General features: G+C 46.0%; 1 long non-coding RNA gene across 1 annotated transcript in view; it reads right to left on the bottom strand.

Annotated features, from left to right (window-relative positions):
- Positions 1-230: 230 nt before the first annotated feature.
- LOC142563642 (uncharacterized) overlaps positions 231-21,876 on the bottom strand; it is a 34,561-nt gene continuing 12,915 nt past the window's right edge. Inside the window, exons 2-4 of the long non-coding RNA XR_012824366.1 lie at positions 18,464-18,540; positions 13,526-13,604; positions 231-360 (exon numbers count right to left, since the gene is read on the bottom strand). This is a non-coding gene — a long non-coding RNA (uncharacterized LOC142563642). The remainder of the gene's footprint in view (positions 361-13,525; positions 13,605-18,463; positions 18,541-21,876) is intronic.

The following is a 21,876-nucleotide window of genomic DNA, read 5'->3' on the forward strand; positions in this document are numbered from 1 at the left end:
TACCTGAAAAATGCACTGTGGCCTTTGCAACTTATGATTCGGCAGGACCCCAGTGAAAATGACCAGACCTGGCTGCCCTTGACGCCCGGAAACTCATAACAATGCGCGCTTTTATATAGAAAAAATGTTCAGTGTGAATTTAGCTTTGTGACACGTTGTTCTACAAGCGATCGCTTTCCAAATACATGGTAGCAAGCAGATAGGAAAAGCCACTATGAAAATGTTTGAATGAACTTTATTTTTATCCATGTACGGCAGTATTATTAATCCTTAGTAACAATTAGCTCGTCTTTTAATGAAAAATATTGTTCCGCTACAGCCATGGCAATGGGTAGGGCAGGCTGTTTCATCACCGCAATTCTGTAAGGAAAAAAAACAGAAACACATATATTCTTGATAATATGCAACGTAATTAGCTATTTTGACAACGGAACCAACGCTTTTGCGAACTCGCAGATATATTTCAGAACTCGTAAGTTTATAAGCACTTTCGCTATAGTCATTCCCGAGATATCCCTAAAATGCAGTCGGATTTCCTGCAAGGTTCACGGCGAGTGCTGAAAACAGTTTTAAGAAACCATTTGAGTTGGACGCCAGCATAATTTGCATTTCATCACTCAAATATATCCTTGAAGCGATCCGTCTTTATTTTTAATGAGCATGCAACATTTTTTTTCATTTCTTGTCTTTATTTCGCAGTCGCAACATGCGCTTTGAGTTTGCCACAATTAATATGAAGAAAAAGACAGTACTTCACGAAGTGTATCACATGTCCATCGCAGATACCGAACCTTCAGCTGAAGAGTTTCGATCTCTTTTCCGTTCATGCAGGAGAGCTCGGAAAAATGTACTAGGAGGACTGACTGGAGAACGTAAACTATTACGTTCAGGGAAGCAAAATAAAGAGCCAGAAAGCTAACCTTCGGGCATTGCGTTCGCCACAAGCGTTTTCCGTTTATAGTTACGTTTGCATAAGATGCAGTTGCCGGGAAGTGACAACTGTGTGGCCGGTGGGTAAATGTATATTGTAACCAACAGTTACGACAGCCTTTCTACGAAAACTATTTTATTCTGGGCGAACCTGTGTCCGTCCACAAAAACCGACATATTACTATACAAAAACAATAAAACGTCCCTCGAGCTTCACTTCTTCGAACGTCGTTCTCCTCTTTGTCGCCTCCTGTCGCGTGCCCATCATCCGATTCTCGCGCACGAGCCGCCCGTCTGTCAGCAGCGGCCCAGCGTTGCCTTGCGGTGCTTTGCTTGGCGCTCGTGGTGTGGCGGCTCTTTGGAACGCTGTTGGGATGTTTCGATCGTCTTTTTCTTCTCGCAATGCTGGCGGCATTAGCCCGCTCCGAAGAAGCATCGTCCCGATGCGTAGAAAAGGCCTAGAGAGGCGAACTGCATTAACAGGACAGTGGTCAGAGAATGGCCGGTGCCAGGCTTGATCGTACGTGCAACTTCTGTTAATACCTTTCATGGTATGGTTTCAGTCGTACTACGCGTACGACCTCTGGGCGAGTCCTGCGTCTTCTGGAGCAGACTTGGCCTTCAGGAGTTACCTCGTAATTTATGGGACTTAACCGGCGAAGTTCCCTGTAGCGGCCGAAGTAACGGCGCAGTAACTTCTTCGAAAGACCGGGCGTCCATACCCACACTTTGTATCCGGGGCTGTACTGTACCTCTCTTCGCCCTAGGTTGTACCGGTTTGCGTCGACGTATTGCTTTTGTACGATAGGGTGCCTTGCTAACTGCCGTGTTTCTTCTGCCCTTTCTATGTAGTCACTAACGTTAAGGTCGTCTTCAGTGCTGTTGTTTACGGGTAACATCGCGTCTAGTGCCGTTGTTACTGTCCGTCCGTTAATAAGTTCAAATGGCGTGAAATGTGTCGTCTCTTGTACTGCAGTAATCAACGCAAAGGAGGCGTATGGTAGAATACTGATCCATCTCCGATGCTCGACGTCCACGTACATTGAGATCATGCCAGCGAGCGTTCTATTGAGCCGTTCAGTCAGGCCGTTTGTTTGCGTATGGTATGCTGTGGTTTTTCTATGAGCATTATGTGTTAGTTTCATAACAGACTGCATCAAACGGGCCACAAAAGCTGTTTTTTGTCTGTTATGAGTAGCTTATGCGCGCCATGTCGTAACACAATGTGTGTCACAAAAAACTGAGTCACTTCAATGGCGGTTCTTTTTGTAAGAGGTCTCAGCATACCGGGTCAAATAACCGGTTGCTACCACAATCCACCGCTTTCCTGGAGTTGAAATGGAAAATGATCCAAGTAAATTCATTCCTATTTGTTCAAATGGCGCTGCTGGCGGCTGTATTGGTTGCAGAAAACCTGCAAGTTTGAGTGGCGGAGTTTTCCGTCTTTGACAATCTCGGCACGATTTGACATAGTGCTGCACTGAATTCACCAACTTCGGCCAGTAATATTTCTGGCAATTCTACTAACGCCTAAGTGGCCAGCTGCAAGGTCATCATTGCAAACTTCTAAGATCTCAGCTCGCAGCGATGATGGTACTAGAAGTAGAAACGTCTAACTACTGTGCTCGAAGTTTCGTTTGTAGAGGACGTTGTTCCTGAGGACATACGAACACAATTCACGGACGAAAACTCGAGGCACTTTCACTTGTCGACCCTCCAGGTACTCGATGAGCAGGAGTAATTTCGAATCAGTACGCTGATGATGAGCCATTTCCGTCGTATTCACAGCCCGAAGAAATGAAAAATCTTGCTCATATTTAGGTGACGTAGCTTCGATCGGTACGCGTGATAAGCAATCAGCATCATTTTTCTTAAGACCGGACTTGTGAACGACCGTGATGTCACACTCTTGTAGACGGAAACTCCATCTAGCGAGTCTTACAGAAGGGTTCGTGAGGTTCGCCAGCCAGCACGTGAGTGATGGTCGCTTATGGCTCGAATGGGTCTGCCATACAAGTATAGCTGGAATTTACTGAAGGCCCATATAACCGCCAGGCATTCTTTTCTGTAGCTGAGTAATTTGTCTCGGCTTTCGATAAGGTACGGCTTGCGTACGCAATGAATTTTTCTCCATTCTGCCATTGAATAAGTATGGCACCAAGACCAACGTCACTCGCGTCGGTGTGGATGTCCGTTTCGGCATTGTCATCAAAATGGGCAAGTATAGGAGGACTCTGCAAACGCCGTCGTAGCTCAGTGATAGCGTCTTATTGTTCTTTCTCCCACACAAAAGGGATATCTTCTTTTGTCATTCGCGTGAGTGGTTCGGCAATTTTAGAAAAGTTTTCTACGAAACGCCTGTAGTAGGCACACAGCCCTAAGAAACGTCTAATAGCTTTTTTGTCTCTTGGCTTCGGAAACATTTCTACTGCAGTGATCTTCTCAGGATCGGGGCGGACGCCTTCAGCACTGATAATGTGTCCGAGAAAGCGGAACTCGCGAAAGCCGAAGTGGCATTTTTCGGGTTTTATGGTCAATCCCGCCGTACGAATAGCATCCAGAACTGCTCTCAGTCGCCGCAATTGCAGCTTGAATGTAGTGGAGAAGACCACCACATCATCAATGTTGACCAGGCACGACTGCCATTTCAGTCCGGAAAGAACAAGGTCCATCATCCGCTTGAATCTGGCGGGTGCAGAACACAGACCAAATGGAAGCACCTTAAACTCGTATAGACCATCCGGTGTCACACATGTCGTTTTTTTCGCGATGTCGCTCGTCCACTTCTATCTGCCAGCATCCGCTTTTCAGATCCAAAAAGAAGAAGCGTTGCGTAGCTTGTTCAAGGTGTCATCGATGCGTGGGAGTGGATAAACATCCCGCTTTGTGACGAGATTGAGTTATCTGTAATCAACACAAAATCGTAGGGCGTTATGCTTCCTTTTGTACACGACTACCGGAGATGCTCACGGGCTATTGGATGGCTGTATTACATCATCCTTGAGAATTTCCTGTACTTCTTATCGCTTCTTTTTCGTTTGGAGCCACTTGGTACGGGTGTTGGCGCACTGGTCTTGCAGGTTCTTCGATAACAATGCTTTGTTTTGCGACGGGAGTACGACGGACTTTCGATGAAGTTGAAAAGCAATCTGCAAACTCTGCGACCAAGTTCACAATCTTATCTCTTTGGTGTCATGACAGCTCTCGGTCAATATCATAGAGGTAAAGACACTGCCTAAGGTGACAGAAGCTGATGATGCTGCATCAATAATTGACACATCCGCAAGTTGTGCATAGTCATGAACAGTCGCTATGGCTGTTACCTTCGCCACGTGTTGTGTCTCACTGCCAAAGTTAGTCAATAGACCGTCCGCACATCCGTTACGCATGTGAACTAGGCCTCTTGCCACGCATATTTGCTTTTCCAGTAGCAGCCCGCTATCTCCGTCTGCAAGTCCCTCATAGTCACGAAATACGTCGCTCCCTAAAACGACAGTCACACTGCACCGTGCCGGCACCGTCACGTGTTCATCCACAATACGGAGAGAGGAAATATGTGGCTGTTCTGTATCAGAAATGGTAACAGCATTTTCCGTGGAAAACAACACGCGTTATTCTTGCAAGTCGATAATTGCGCCATTCGTTTGCAAAAAGTTCATGCCCAGTATCAGGTCACGGGAACACTCAGGGAGAACAATAAAGCTGTTGACGTATGTAAAGCCTCTAATTCCGATTCTTGCGATGCACATTCTTACGGGGTAGACAAAGTGTCCCCAGGCTGTGCGCATTGGATATCCGGTCCAATGGGTCAATACCTTTTTTCAATTTTGTGGCGAGTACACTGCTAATAACTGAATAGTCTGTACCAGTGTCTATCAACGCAGGCACTTCGAAGTCGTCGATGATGACGTGCAACTCGGAAGTAACGGCGTCATCGCTGCACTTGTTCGTCGTTTCGTAACCGCCGTCGTCTTGTATGATTGACGATGGAGGACCTTCGGTGTTCCGGGCGTCAGCGGCCGTGCCTCCACAGGTCGCTGGCTCTAGTTTTCGCGTCGCGGACTTTGTGAGCGACGCTTCAGTGAAATGGAAGAGGGTCGTGCACTGGGCGACCTATGACGCATAGGCGCTGCCGATCGAGGTTCATGTTGCTAGGGGTTCCGAATAGTTTGGCGCGTTGATAAAAATGCTTCAATTTCATAAGGGCGCTCACCGTTTCGAGGACAAGGCGCATTCACAGAGAAGCCACGCAGTCTCACTCGGTGATAGTGGCATTCCTGGTATACGGGACCAGCCCCTCCACAGCGGTAGCAGAGGGGACGCCGATCTGCTGTGCGCCATACATAGCTTTTACGTGGGCTTGCTTCTGGCATGGGCGGCTCATTGCGGGGAAATACCTGGGGTATTGTGGCCGTTCGTCCCAAGTCGGTGCGTCCTACGTCCTGACGTAAAGCTTGGGCATACGATATCCGCAGCTTACGCTCTGGCTCTGCACGGGGCCGTACCTGAGGCTAAAATACACGTTTTTTTGCCGCAATTGAACACTCACAAAAGGTAGACACGTAAAGACAACACGGGCGGACGACAACACGGGCTTGTTGTCTTTATGTTTCTTTCCTTTCGTGAGTGTTCAATTGCAGCAAAAACATGTCTTTTAGCAGGCACCAACTAGGCCAACAAGCAGTTTTGTTGCAACGTACCTGAGGCTCTGGCTCACAAATTACTCGCCGAACTTCTTCGCGTATGACATCAGCAAGTGAGGACACCGTAAGAGGACTTTGGGCCAGCAGTTTCTGCATCTCTTCCCTTACGATGGACCTCACCATTTCGCGTAGGATATCCATGCTGTTGGGGAGGGCTCCTGACCCAACGTGAAATGTTGCGACGCTTACATCTCTGTTGTAATGCCTCGCACGCTGCTGCAGCGTCTTCTCCATCATTGTCACCTCCGATCGAAATTCGGCTATAGTGCGGGGCGGATTACGAACCAGGCCAGCAAGGAGTTCCTGTTTCACACCGCGCATTAGGTGCCGCAATTTCTTGTCCACAAGCATGTTTGGGTCGGCTCGGCGGAAGAGCTGGGTCATGTCTTCAATGTACATGGTCACACTTACGTTGTTACGCTGGTTCCTCGCCTGAAGAGCGGCTTCGGCACTCTCTCTCCGGTCCGTGCTCTGGTAAGTAGCAAGCAGCTCTCCTCGGAAGTCATTCCACGATGATAACGACGCTTTGTGGTTTTGAAACCACGTGCTTGCAGATTCCTCCAGTGTGAAGTACACGTACCGGAGTCTCTTTGTCTCGTCCCAGCCGTTACACCTGGCGACACGCTCGAAGTTTTCGAGCCAGTCCTGGGCATCCTCGAGTGTGTCTCCGTGAAAGGATTCCGGCGTCCGGGGGGAGTCAACGACGACATGAGAAGGGTTACTTGAGTAGCCATCGCACTCGTACCTAGGCTGACTGCCGCCGCTGCCCTTGGTGAATCGGGAAGAAGACCAAACTCGGGGGCCTCACCTCGTATGCGGCGGCTCGTGCTTTGGTGCATACGCGTTAATTCTGCTGGTTTCAAACTTCGGCGATCCGGGCTACCTTCCCTGGCGTGTGTAGGGCTTGGAATCATACCCCGCATCTCCACCAGATATGTAACCAACTGTTACGACCGCCGTTTCTATGAAAACTAATTTATTCTGGGCGAACCTGTGCCCGTCAACAAAAAGCGACTGAATGCACAAACAACAAAATGTCCCGGAAGCTTCGCTTCTTCGAACGTCGTTCTCCTTATTGTCACCTCCTGTCGCGTGCCAATCATCCGATTCTCGCGCTCGAGCCGCCAGTCTGTCCGCACCGGCCCAGCATTGCCTTGCGGTGCTTTGCTTGACGCTCGCGGTGTGGCGGCTCTTTGAAACGCAGTTGGGATAAGTCGATCGTCGTTTACTTCTGGTAATGCTGGCGGCAATATATATATATATATATATATATATATATATATATATATATATATATATATATATATATATATATATGTGTGTGTGTGTGTGTGTGTGTGTGTGTGTGTGTGTGTGTGTGTGTGTGTGTGTGTGTGTGTGTGTGTGTGTGTGTGTGTGTGTGTGTGTGTGTGTGTGTGTGTGGGTTGTAATGAAGCAGACGCGCCCCTGTGTATGGGTAAGCTATGGCGAAGGGCGTCGGTAGGAACATCGAGGCCGTCGACGCAGGTAGCCGTGCAACCGTGGCTGCATAACTGAGCGGGAGCGACGTAGGATGAGTGGCAAAGTCGGTATGGAACAGCGACCAACTCATAGGATTGGGTGGGGGGTCGTAGGAGCTGCAGGAAGTGCTTGGGATATCTGAGTCCGGATGGCTTGCTGCAGCACTGGTTGCAGAGCAGCCGTACGTGCGTCGCTGTGAAGCAGCAGCGAGAGATGCCTGGCCACCTCTTCACGAACAAAATCTTTGATATGCTGCGAGAGGGCCGAGTTGGTTACTTCGGTAGAAACCGCGATGCTCGAGACGGAATCGGCGTGCTGAATGTTCTGGCGTGCGATCGAACGTTGGCGGCGCAGCTCGTCAAAGCTATGGCAGAGGTTAATGAGGACGGATATGCTAGTTGGGCTTTTCGCCAGCAACATCTGGAACGAGCTGTCGTTAGTGCGCTTGAGGATGTGTTTGATCCTGTCATCCTCTTACATGCTGGCATTTACCCGCTTGCACAAATCGAGAACATCCTCGATGTAGCTGGGGAATGCCTCTCCAGGCTGCTCTGCGCGCTGGCGTAGACGCTGTTCAGCGCATAGCTTACACACAGCTGGGCGATCAAACACCTCAGCAAACAGAGCCTTAAATGCGGACCAGCTTGTAAAGTCTCATTCGTGGTTGAAGAACCAAACTTTGGCTACGTCGGCTAAGTAGAAAGGCACGTGGGTCAGTTTAGACAGGCCATCCCATTTATTATGGGCACTTACACGTTTGTACGATGACAGCCAGTCTTCCAGTTCGTGTTCGGCGGTCCCACTGAATATGGGTGGGTCTCGTTGACGAGGGACGCCGACGCAGATGACAGTGGCAGCCGGTGGTACAGGCACCGAGGTTGAGGGATCAGGCATAGTTCAGGGCAATCTTGTTTGCAGCGTTCAAGTGCGGAGCTCCAGGACGAGGCGAAGGATCTCAGCAACCTCCTCCAAATGCGACGTGGTTTATTTTCATTCACAACGTTGTGGAACGCTCGGTAAATCAAAGGACTGCAAGGGCTGTCCGTTGCACAGGGCTCATCGCGATGACGGCACGTCCCTTCATCTTCCTATTAAGTCGGCGCATACACAGCGGCGCGTCTGCTTCGTTGCATATATATATATATATATATTTTTATATATATTCAAGGAAAAGTCCTGTAGGCTCGGTACAGAGGGACCGGTACAGCGATTCCGTACGCGAAGGCCGTGCCACGGCTGAAACGTTATAACACAAAATTTTCGTCAGTGTGCGCCTTCATTGCTTCAATGGTATATATGTATATATATATATATATATATATGTATATATATATATACATACATACTCGGTACAACACCGCACCATGACAAATTGCTCAGCGAAAATCACTTCATGCATAAAACCCCACTAACGAGGTCGTTCAGATTCCTTGTCATCATCATCAGCCTGTTTCTTGGCCACTGCAGGACGAAGGCCTCGCCCTGCGATTTCCAATTACCTCTGTTCTGTTCCAACCGACTTCAACTAGCGCCCGCAAATTTTCTAATTTCATCGCCCCACCAAGTCTTTTGTAGACCTCGATTGTATTTCCCTTCTCTTGGTACCCATTCTGTTACCCTCATGGTTCAACGGCTATCTAACCTGCGCATTACCTGTCCTGCCGAGCTCCATCTTTTTCTCTGGATGTCAATTAGAATACCGTCTATACCCGTTGCTCTGTGATCCCCAAACCAATCTCTTTCTCTCTCTTAGCGTTATACCTAGCAATCTTTGTTCCATCCCTCCTTGCGCAGCCCTTAACTTGTTCTCAAGCTTCTTTGTCAGACTCCAAGTATCTGCCCCATATGTCAGCACAGGTAAAATGCACTGATTGTACACCTTCCTTTTCAATGATAATGGTAACCTTCCAGTCAGGAGCTGGCAATGTCTGCCGTATGCGATGCAAACCATTCTCCATCTGTGAATTTCTTCCTCATGATCAGGGTTCCCTATGATTAATTGACCTAAGTAAACGTACTCCTTCACAGAGTCCACAGGCCGACTGGCTATCCTGAACTCTTGTTCCTTTGCGCGCCTATTTATCATTATCTTTGTCTTCTGCATATTATTCTTCACTCTCTTCTCCTACACTCTCTCTGTCAAGGTCCTCAATCATTTGTTGTAACTCGTCTGCATTGTTGCTGAATAGAAACAATGTCATCGGCAAACCGAAGGCTGCTGAGATATTCGCCGTTGATGTTTTCTACTAAGTCTTTTCAGTTCAATAGCTTGGATACTTCTTCCAAGCACGCAATGAATAGCATTGGAGAGATTGTGTCTCCCTGTCTGATCCCTTTCCTTATAGGTAACTTCCTGCTTTTCTTGCGTATAATTAGGGTAGATGTAGAACCTCTGTAGATATTTTCCAAGGTATTTCGGTAAGCGTTCTGTACTTTGTGATTACGTAATGCCACTATGACTGTTGGTATCTCTAATGAATCAAATGCATTTTCGTAATCTATGAAAGCCATACAGACAAGCCTATTACACTCTGCGGATTCCTCGATTACTTGATTAATGACATAGATACACTGTGGAGTATCCCTTCCTGAAGCCAGCCTGTTCGCTTGGTTGACTAAGGTCCAGTGTTGCCCTGTTTCTATTGGAGATTCCATTGGTAAATATTTTATATAATACTGGGAGTAAGCTAATGGTCCTATAATATTTCAATTCGCTAACGTCTCTCTTTTTGTCGAGTAGTATCATTATTGCATTCTTCCAGTTTTCTGGGACCTTTGCAGCCGATAGACACTTGGTATAGAGAGCCGCCAGTTTTCCAAGCATGATGTCTCCTCCATCTTTGACTTAATCGACCGATATTCCATCTTTTCCTGCCCCACTTCCTCGTTTCATGTCTTGCATGAAACCTCGATGCCAACTTGTCTTGCCAACCACCCTCGATGCAGCATGCCTATAACAATGGTCAGTCGTCATGTTGCTGTCAAAGCAACTGAGCTTTGCAAAATTCAGTATATGAGGGCTGAGATCTGTACAGAAGCAGTTACAGCCTCGCCGATTACTATGTCACGGCCGCTTTTACTGTGTCGCCATTCAGGAGGTTATGTTTGAGAGTGATGTGATGAAAGGCAATGCCCTGAAGCTTTTTCTCACCGATAACTTTGCGTGCGTACAATACTTTATTAGTCTTTCCGCAGGTTGTTTCCTTTTCTTAAACACAAATCTTCCTATTTCTGATGTTATCTATAAGGTTGACCGACAAGGCTATTTCATAAGTTGCGATATTCGATTGCGTAGTGTATTCTTGCGTTTAGTTAATGTTGATGCTTTCAATTAGGAAGCAAGTCTATTTAAGTTTTTTGAACTTATGGCTAACCTGCTAGATTGTAATTGCTCTGGCCTCCTCATGGTAGCCCTCTCTGTATAAGAAATCAAACTCACCGAAACTAAATCAGTTTATAGGACGATAGGAGGGCTGACGTACTAATATACATCAATGATAATGCTGGCCTTATTGATGCCTGGTCTTGTGCGGGTAGTTCGTAGGCCTGCACACATTTCCAACAGTATTCTCATGCTCATCTAGAACTCACATGTGTTTCTTCAGCACTCCTACATTGGCTGATCTTATGGGAAATGCAGGCTTTGTCATGCTCTGATCGCTGCACTGTGATTTCCGGTTTGGTGGTAATGCTTGCCTTATCTTCAAGCCGGAGTGGAAAATTTGGAAGCTCAATATAACCCTATTTACCGAGAAAGGCTTCATACTAATGTCACGTAGTAGCGACGGTAAAGAAAGCAGCAAAACTGGGAATGACGAAACTGACGCTTTATCGGGCAAACTTGTGGTCTCAAAAACCAGCTACACTCAAAGAACGGCAGCAGCTGTGAGCATAGTCAGCGATTGTAGAAAATCTGACCTGCCGCTAAAGCGCGTTGGCTTTTATGCACGTGTCATCGAAACTTCAAAAGTAAAAAGTCCTGCCCGCGTGTCTTCTGTGATGTTCTACGCAATTCGCGTAGCACATGCAATCATTTTGCACAAGTTTCAGTGGCAACACAACCATCGATGACATTCTAGAAACCTCCAATACATGCAGGCGCTTCCCGCGCTGAGAGACATTCGTTAGACGATGGAAAGCGCTCACCCGTAAAGCATAAACAAATACTGTTGAAACTATTAGCCTTGATAATGTACTTCACAGCTTATACATGGACGCAGGCATCATCATCCCCGACAAAGCGCACGAGATGGCGTGTTTCCTTTCTTTTTGAATAAAAAAGCGCTTGGCAACTTCATCGTTCTCGGCCATATAAGTGGTGGAGGTACGTGAAGGGTCCCCTCCCGTTCCCATCGTCCTTGAAGCTACGCTCCGGTCGCCACCTGCACCCGGCTACTCCTACAAGGATTGACACTTCCAACCCCGGCTGTTCCGGCGCTTCGAACCCTCCAACACCCTCTGAGACTCTGATCAGCCCTTAATGCAATCCCACTTTATTTTTGCTAATACGCGGTGATGACGCAGACGAATGACTCTACGAATGGCTCGACAACTACAAACCTTTGAGTTCGTGCAATTAGTCGACCGACACATAGAAATTGACGCACGTCGCATTTTATTTGACGGATGTTGCAAGACGTGGTTAATACCATCCTTGTAATGAATTGTCTTCATTCAGCCCCAATGAAGGCCCGTTTCCACGTAATGAGCATAAACTTCGGCCTCCAGGTGAAGGAGCTAAAAGAAGCCGGCTACCCATCGGTTTTAATTAGCGCAGCTTTGGAAACGTTGCTTCGAAAAACTCAGAGCTGTCAATCGAAAAGTGGGCATGGTAAGCAAAAAACGCAGGTGCAAGGGATTCAGTATGAGCATAAACTTTCACACAGCATCAAGAAGATTGCTTCGAAGCATGTGACTCGGATTGTGTTTTCTGCGCCGTTTAAGTTGTCAAAAATTTGTGCAATGACAAACAGAAGTTGCCGCAATGCACTACTCAGCACAGAAATTAATTCAGAGGCGGTATGGAAAATGTCGTTGATGAAATTCCTTCGGATTGCGCTCCCTGGTAAATAGGCCAAACGAGGAGATGTTTCAACGAGCGGGTCAGGAAGCATTATATTAATGTACGTCAAAAGACAGGCGGCGTTCTGCCTGAACTTTGCGAGCGTTGCGGCTGCAAGCCAAGATTTCTCGACACTAAGTTTCTGAGGAAATTAAGAGCAGGGCCATCCGAGAAATCTAGCCACTTTCGTTTACTTAAAGATCAGCGTAAATCTGCGTGGCAAAGGCATCCACGTTTTTGAATGACGCAGCGATCGAGTGTCTTAAAGGTATTGTTCATGTCAGAAACCTATCACCCCCTTCAAAGCTTTTTTTTCTCTTTTCTTCCTTTTGTCTTCTTCTGTTGCTTTTCTTTTTTCTTTCTCATTTTTGTCTCAGAAGCTGGCTAAAGCCAAGCCTGTGAGTATCTTGTTCTGTGCGCATGCTTCTTGTTTTCATTAATTATTTTTTTTCTGTGTAGGGACTTCGCCTTAGCCCTAAACATTGAGATACGCGGCGATAGTAAACTATGTTAGATAAACATATCTTGTTCGTACTGTTTCTGTGGATTTAGCAATATGTTTTAAATCGCTTGCGGTATCTTGTTTTTCGTTGATCATGTATCACCATATCTGTGTTAACTGCGGTGCTACATGAGTAAGCCTTCTGCGCATAAATAGGTCGGTAATGGTACAAATAAAACGCGCTGTTAGTCAGCGATTGTTGCATGGTTTGTGTTTCTTTTTCTCCACCCCAGTGGTGCAACGCCTTTCGAATAACCATCTTTAATGTTGTTCTACTACCATCTATACGGTTTACCTTCCAGCAGTGTTTGTTTGAAGGAGCTGTCGTAGCTTTCATCGCTCCAAGTGAGCACGTAGTGATGTACTTTTTTCTCTATTTCGAGGACTGTTCTTTCTACATATAAAAAGGAAATGAAAGGAGGTCTGTGCGGTCTAATAAATTCGTAACTTTATATTCAGCTGAGCTTTCTTGAATTAGACGGTTGCAGCAAGAGTTACATTTGCCTGTAATTTATTCCCATACATTAGGACGGTTCCGGTCTGATAAAAACTCCGCCCGTATAAAATGTTTTTGAGCACTTGGCGAAATAAGTATATAAAGGCGGTAATTCATACATGCACACAATTTAACTTCGCAAGAGCCTTGGCGATGACATCCTGTTTTGTTGGCATGGGAGAGGGTTCAACGAAACCAATCCTCCATACTGATGAACTCTTTTTGAGGAATTCTTGGGGCTCGAATAATAAAATCTTCTGCGGTAAAGTTTTTGAGGTTCCAACTTAACTGTAACTACAAAAGCATGGAAACTGTACAAGAATTTTACTCACATAGCTGGTACACGTATTTGAAGCGATTCGCTCTTCAAGCACAGCCTCCTTGTCTTCGGTACGCGGGCGAGATTGGCAACTGAAATTGATAACCTTGGTGTTAGAGAAATTATTTTGGGTAGCAAGAGATGTTTTAAAGTGGTCTTTGTTGGTAGGACGGTGCACAAGCAGTTTGAGTAAAGGCAGGTAATATCTCATCGACAATTTACATGTACAATTACTTGCCAGCAGTACGCAGGCATGGTTTTGCACTGCTGAGCTAAATCTTGGGGGTACTATCCCAGCCGTGAAATACCTACTACAACGGGGGTGCATGCAAAAAACTCTCTAGTAGCATACATTCAGTCAACATTCAAGAAATGCTGTTTTCCAAAATTGTTTATGAGTGCACCATTATGGTATGCGTTATAATGAAGTAGAGGTTATGGCTCTAACCTCAGAGAAAAAAAGGAAGCAGTTTTGCCCATGTTCACTCATAGACCTTGTACACAATTTTTTTCTACGAAGTATGGTCTCGAGCATGCACTGTGTGCAAGGAGGCTGCACTTCAAGATATTTACTCCCAAAATTTGGCGGTAAGAACCCGTCATTCAGGAATCGTGAAGAGTAAAATTGGCCTAATATGATTTCCTGTTAGGGTCGAGCCAGTACCTTTCGATTTTAGCGAAATAAATAAGTTTACACTTGGTGATATCTTGTCGACGGCCAATATAGGTTGACTATACGGGAACGTACTTAACGTACTATCTTCAACGTAAAGATTTGATCTGCAGTTAATTTTGGCGGACTGCTTCGCCAGCAAGATGAGTGTGTATAATTTCCAGTGTAGTTTCAACGTCACTGCCACAGATCTCAACTTTGTTTAATCTTCCACCTGTCGATTCCATGCAATTTCAGATACTTTTATTCCCTTCAATCTGCCGATAATTGGCCATGTGTTACTGCATTTTGTTTCGTTTCCATGGGCCAAGCTTTCTTAATCTAATTAACGATAGTTTATATATTCTGCCAAGTATAGCATATACCTAGCTCCATTGAATCTCTTAATCTCGACAAAAATAACAGCTACATTGATTCGCTGCCTGAACCATATCGTCATTTTGCTTTTCTTAAACTTTTGTCAGGACGATGTGATAGTTTCTTTTAGTAGGAAAAGCTCTTCGAAAGTTACAAGTACAGAAAGCGCAGGAGAGGTGCTGGCGTAATCAGAAGGGCATGATTTTGCGTCGCCGGGATGGCCAGCACTGCACGATCAGGCAAGTCAATCACCAGAAAACGCATCTCTGGCGCATTTATCTCAGCGCATTTGCACATTGAGCATGAAACAGCAACTTTAGACAAAATATATTAACGAGAGATGCTATTTCACATATATTATTGGCCACACGTTCACGTGAGAGACCTCTTCCGCCAATTTACATTCCTCGCACAAAAGTTCCGGTCAGTCCTGCCACTCGATAGTGGCTCACCGCACCCTGCCTTCTAACTGTCGGTTTATCATAGCACGTCACACCCCTCCCGTATACTTGGAAGCCATATACCCGGTAAGTCGAGCTACCATTGCACAAGAAAGAGCAGCATGTAAAATGTGTCTGTTCGTTCTTATTAGTATATGCAAGGTTTACCCAAGTTGGGCCCATTTGAAGTGAGGCAAGCGCAGAACCAAATTAGTTTTGACTAAAGAGTTTGCAAGGTGGATCTTAACAAATGGGCGGCTAAAGTGCAGACGTATCTGAAGAACATTCCCGAACATATACAGTGTAACTGATAGCCTACATAGACAACAAGAAGTGACAAGAAAGGAAGTGAGACAGAGACAGCGACATAGATACAAAGAAAGGAAACAAAAAAGCCAGTGGAGATTCATACGAAGGGGACGGGAAGAAAGAAATTAGAAGATAAAATATGTTCCATAACTCAAAGGGCAGTGTCCAGCTATGTGAAGCTACTTGAGGCTCCAAGCTGGCTTCCTAAAAAAAACCTAACGGAGGAAATATTCGCAATAAGACAAAGCATGTCTCGACAGGTCACTCAGACTGTCTGGAGACAATTCCACGCATCCCCAGCAAATGTGAAGAGAGACCCAGTTAGACACGTCGGTAACGTGCTCCTTTAAGGAGAGCTTAGATTGAAAGTGGGCGGAAGCGTCAACCGCCCGGAAGTCGAGATAAGCAAGAGACGTTTAGAGCATTGATAGAAAACAGGCTGGCTCTCGAGTAATCGACAGCAGGTGTAAGTTTCATATCGTTGACGGCAAAGGGAATTGGTTGGAGTAATTACGACGACTGCTCACAATCGTGTCACAACCATCACAACAATCTCATCCACCTGTGGCACGGAGAACGTTGCCAGCCTGCTCCCGCTGCTTGGCGCCACCACTCGAATGAGGCGGCGCGAAACCCAGGCCATGGAACTGAAGGACCGCTGGTGTCGAAACGAGCACAAACAACCGTGCCTCAGCGCCAAAAGATGACGTTGAAGGGCACGGTGCACTATACCTGCCTTTTGAACGTCACTGTTGGAAAGGACAGTATAAAGGTCAGCGTACGAAAAGTTAGAGCTTGAGCGATATTGAGCAGAAACATTAGGAAGAAATCGAGAGCATTATTTTTTTAACTTGTTTGGGCAATACCTAGCGTATGTAATGGAGTCCTATAGAAGAGGGTGGGAGTAGAGACCGCATCTTCTTAAGGTTTGACTGGTTGCCCGGATGATTTCGTTTCGCTATCGCGAAGAGGCCGGGATGTTCTCGTTCCGTTCTCGTCCTATCCTCGTCCCATTCTCGTCTTGCGTTTCCGAATACCGGCTCTCAATTTTCGTTCAGCGCATCTTGAAGGTCGCTGGGAATGGCAGCTGAAAGCATTTCATACTTAATAATAGCAGGGGAGTCATTGACGAGAGCGGATCCATTACAGGCGCAGGTAGGAGTAAAATGCAGATAGAGAAGTCTCCAGGAAGTGAAAAAAGATTACGAAGATGTATGCAAAAATACTGGAATGAAAAATATATATACCGCAATAAATTAAGCAGGCTTAGTGACCATTTGTCACCACTCCATATCAAAAGGAATGCCAAATATTATTTATCATCATTGACCATTCGTACGCCAGGCGGAACGCTCTACTAAATCTGCCATCGAGAACACACGTAGAGCTCGGCCCTGACTGTTTTCCTAGTGGTCTACGTATATCGTCGAAAAGCTCTAAACGACGGTTTAGTTTTTTACGTTTTATGTTCACAAAATTACGCCAGCACGAGCAGTTAGTCTGGTGTCAACTATGTTGCATCTATAAAGAAGGGATAAATGTGGCCCGTAATTTCTTACTAGAGCTTCCCACGACCACGTTCGGCTGTATTGCTATGATTTGAGTTTTGTCTTTCGGGCATTACTTCGCCTAACATAGATATAGATCTATAACACACACTAGTGTTTTGGGTTTAAACCATCATTACACTCTCAGTCAGACACCGATTATAACCCCGTTGCGCCTAGCCAGTAATAAAGTTCAAAATAGCGACGCTTACGACGCGTTGCCATACCTTACGCCATAGAATAGAGCGGGCGTAAGGTAAGACCTGCTGCAACGACAGCGCACCAGGTGTTGCATGAGAGCAGAGAGCATAGCCGCGTCACCATGTCCCCCACGGCCTCACTCCCAGAAGCCTGAAACCAGTGTTATCCGTGCGTTCTTTGTCCACGCAAGCTATGGTCTAGCTTCTAACTGCGCCTAGGAAATCCCTATAAGGACAATAACGTCTTAAGTAAAAAATTATTTCGAAAGCAAAACGCTCTCGGTAGTGAGCATAGAACATACCACACCACGCTCAGAAGTCGAGTGTCTTACACACTGGGGTAATCAGTGCCTCCTAGACAACATACTTGGGCACGCAGCTTCAAGACATCATGCCACTTGGATCAAAATTTCCATTAAATTTCAATTTACAAAATTTCCTTTTACAGTGCGCATCCGCATGTTGGACAACGTGTGTGTGGTAGCTCAGTATACTATAAAATAATCACGCGCCACCTACTTCTCCCTGTTTTCCCCGCTTCCTCTTTCCCCAGCGAGGAGTAGCAGGCTTTAAACACGCTCTCCAGGCCGACCTCTCCTCTTTTCCCTTCATTAAAATCTACTCCTCGTCGTCCTCCATTGCCAAGCCGGCATTACAAAAGCAGTGACGTAAAAATTACCGCGGCTTGCTGGGAAGCGTCCCCATTAGATTCTATCGCAGTCGGGCAATATATCATAACGTCACGCATCGAAGTGAACCGGCCTCGTGCTATCTAAGAGGCGTTCGCCAACCATCTCAACGCGCTCGATTGCCCCTGAGGAGCTCAACCTGAGGGACCGCTCAGCGGCGTTTAATTTACGTAAATTTTTTCCCATTCAGACCACATTACAAGTGCCCAGAAATTCTAAGATATTGCACAACTCTTTTTATGCTGCTGCCTTATTTGCCTCTTCTGCTTCATCAGGCGTGCTCATCAGGCAATAGTCGGTCAGCCAAGTGGGCCTATTACAGTCTGCCATCTCGCGACTTACAATTCCAGTAACATTCACATTCCGGTAGATGATTGCGTGAGCAATCGAATTATATGTGACGTCACCAATATGGATGTCCTCAAGAATACCATGAGTTTTGATCTGGATAAGTTTAGGAAGGTTTTCATGATTAGCCAGAATTTGCTCCCGATGTTTAGCGTGAAGCACGCCCGCTTGCGCCTTGTAGCTGCAAATGGTAAATTATATTTTGTGCCAGCGTTCGTACTTATATTTATGCTTCGTAAAAAGGCTGAAATATATATTCGGAATATGAATAGGTCCTGGATTTTCAGTAAAATAAAAAAAATTACGATACAAAGTTACCACACGAAAAGCAGCAATTTTTGCTCGCTAGCTTACTGAAGCAAGAAACCCCACACATAGTTTTTCTTACCTAATCACGCAGAAGACAAGAAAAATAATTATGGTTGTCGTTTTCTTCATGGTGGCGGATTGGTTGGGGCTGTTCGGCTGTGAGAAAGAAACATGACAAATGTCGTTTGAAGTGAATATGATAGGCTTCAGCTAAAATACGTTAGAGATCGCCTTTCAACACTCAGCATGGGCAAAAAGGCGATTGTCTACCTTTTACGATCTTTTATGAAATGCGGGTATTTGGTAGATTTCTCAAGAGTAGAATTCAAAGCTGCCTAAATATTTCTGCCTTTGGAATGCTTATAATGGCTTTTGCTCTTGCGCTTTAATTTAGCCCAGTGTGCGTACAAAGCGTAAAGGGAAAAAAAAACCGCGTGAGCCAGGAATACGTTTCGTGAAATTATTCAGTCCATAGGGTAGTGTTTCTGTTCGAAATAATCTGCTTGTGCAGACGCATGTCTATAGAGTTATCCCTGTGTAAGGCTTACCTATAAAAACATACAACCTGCCACAAGAACTATATACATCACAAGTACTTAAAGCAAGCTATCCGATGTATCTTACGTAACATATTTACAGTCGTTTTTGCGTTTTTTACAAAGAAGCGCGTCTCCTCAATGAGCGTAGCGGGTAAGCCCAGCCTGCACATCACTGCTATAAATCTTATATTACGTACAGTTGATGCGTGTTTTTGCAGAGAAACAAATTTTACCCGCCATCTCTCGACGCGATACCGAGAGAACAAGAAAAATGAGACGTCAAGAGCTAAGCAAGATGCTTCAGCTGCGAAACATTCGGCAGAATTCATGTCACGAGGACTGTCGACGGTATGTCACAATGTATTCCTACCGTTAAAATACCTTATTTATAAGGCGTGCATTGCAATAAGACTCCTCTGAGGCTTCCATATGACCCCTCAACTCTGTCTAGGGGCGCCGCCTAGAAGCCTGCACGAGGCCTCCGAAAATCTTGTTGCAGCAGTGCATGCGCCGGTAAACGCCTTACGAGGCTGCCCGGTAGCGCATTTTTCCTTTCTGCACATCTTGCGCAATCTAGTGGTGCGGCGAGAAGTCCGCATGAGGTCTCTGAAAGAGATGCGTGGTGCGCTAGTGCGTGCCAAAGTTGATCATTGTTCCCTTGTTCCCTCTATTTCCGCAAATCCAACTGTGCATGCTCAAAATAATCGGCATTCCGGCAATTTGCTACTCGTACATGCTCAGTGAGCTAAGTTGGGGAGAGGTTCAATAACGAGTGGCACGCACAATCGGAGCATTCATGCCGCAGCTCCATAAAAATGTTGCCATGGGAGACCTTCATTATAAAGCGGCTTATAGATAGTTCCTCTGGGGCGCCGCTTTCCTATGCGTCAAGCTGCTGTCATTTAGGAAGCCTAGTCATGTGGGTTCGATTCTCAGAAGCACCGGTGAAACATCGAAGATTCTTTAATAAGAAACCCTGCTGGTCCAAAGGCAGCCGGGCTGCTCTCCCGACGCACTGGTGCTGCTTTACGCTCCTTCGAACAGCACACGTTGTGCCTAGGATGGGTGTCGCAGCAATTACTGCACGCAGCGCTGGTTTGACTTCTACGATGAATGGGAAATTCAGAAGGACATTTTTTCTCATTATAGAGTGGCACATTCAGTGTGCCTTGTAACCAAAAGCTGGTGACAAAGGCATTCAATGAAACTACTAGCGCATACCGAATAAACCAAGTTGGTATCAAAGAGGTTAGCTGAAGTTGCAATGACGTCAATGGCAATAAGATCTTGACATTGTTACGATTGAAAAATGACAGCTTGATTACAATATAATCACGAAAAATATTGTCGTGGGTGGAGCAACGAAGGGAGTATGACGACGATGGCGATGGTACAGAATAATAATTACGGGGTTTTTACGTGCGAAAACCACTTTCTGATTATGAGGCATGCCGTAGTGGAGGACTCCGGAAATTTCGACCCCCTGGGGTTCTTTAACGTGCACCTAAATCTAACTACACGGGTGTTTTCGCATTGCGCCCCCATCGAAATGCGGCCGCCATGGCCGGGATTCGATCCCGCCACCTCGTGCTCAGCAGCCTAACACCAAGAGTACAGAAGGATGACAACTATCGGACGACGAAGTTAAAATGAGAACGGTATGAAAATTATTGCATGACAATGGCTGAATGATGATGCATTTACTGCGACAGTATGACAATGGTATGAAAGCAATATGACAAGGACTAGTGTACGACAACAATTTATAGTGTAACGAAAACTGTGTCACGATTTCTGCATGAGGACATGGTGGGGCGACAACGGATGATGACAGTCGAATGAGGAAGCTCGAGCGACGACGATCGAATGACCACGACGGCATCACGATTGTGGTGGAACAACGATCACATGGACGATTTCCTGACATTCGCTTGACAACCACAGCATGCTGAGTCATAACATGAAACTAGGTTCAAAATGATGGAACTACCACGACGGCGTCACAGCTACTAATACATACATACCTGTTTGCCCAAGCTGGTAGGCAAATTGCCTCAACCTGTGGGCGTGATATTGCGGATACCCGTACAAAAATGACTGTTGATTAACCATTGATATATTGTTGGGCAATTGTTGAAGCAACGGACTTCAACAAATTTTTAAGAGCAATTGCGTTCACTCAACTCTTCCACAGCAATATTCCCGTTGAGTGTTCTCAATAAACAATTTATTGGGCAATTTGTGTTGATTTTTCTAGTTGTTTTTTATTGTGCAGCAGTTGAGTCCAGTACACAATAATTAGGACTCGCATATGAAGACAATCCAAAAATTTATTGCGAAGCGTTCCAACCTCATTCCTGTCACTTTGCGGCAGGTATGTTCTTCTTTCACCTCACTTTCATTAAAAGAAAATAATGTTTGACCGATGGGGTGGAATCGAACGTCGGCCGTCCAGCCCGGTACTCTAACCAATAGGCCACGAGCCTGCGCATACTCCTCCCTTTCGAAAGCCAGTACGGTCGAAATGCTTGGCGCGTGAGCCGCGTGCCACATCCTCGTGCTGTCGCTATAGCTGGCGCTTTGAAGCACCTATCTCTGGGACCGGCCCACTTTCGTAGCCGTTTTCGCTACGTAAAAACTACAACGTCAGACTAGATTCATGACCGCCCAAGTTCTTAACGATTTATTTCTTCGCCAGTGTACACATGCCATCGTCGTTTTAAGATACACTAGATGGCATAGCCATTGGTACGATCCAAAATGAGCACGTTTCGGGGAGCAGAAGAATGCGAAATTCACTTGCAAACACGCGCATGTGGTGTTCCCCAAAAGTAGACACGGAGGCAGCGCGGCCGGCAATAAGACAGGCGCCGACACGCGAGGACGCTACCTTCGAGCATCGGACGCGCTGTGGGAACCGTAGGATGCAAGCCCGCACACGCTGCAAACACAC

This window comes from Dermacentor variabilis, chromosome 11 (genome assembly GCF_050947875.1).
Source record: "Dermacentor variabilis isolate Ectoservices chromosome 11, ASM5094787v1, whole genome shotgun sequence".
Lineage (NCBI taxonomy): Eukaryota > Metazoa > Arthropoda > Arachnida > Ixodida > Ixodidae > Dermacentor > Dermacentor variabilis.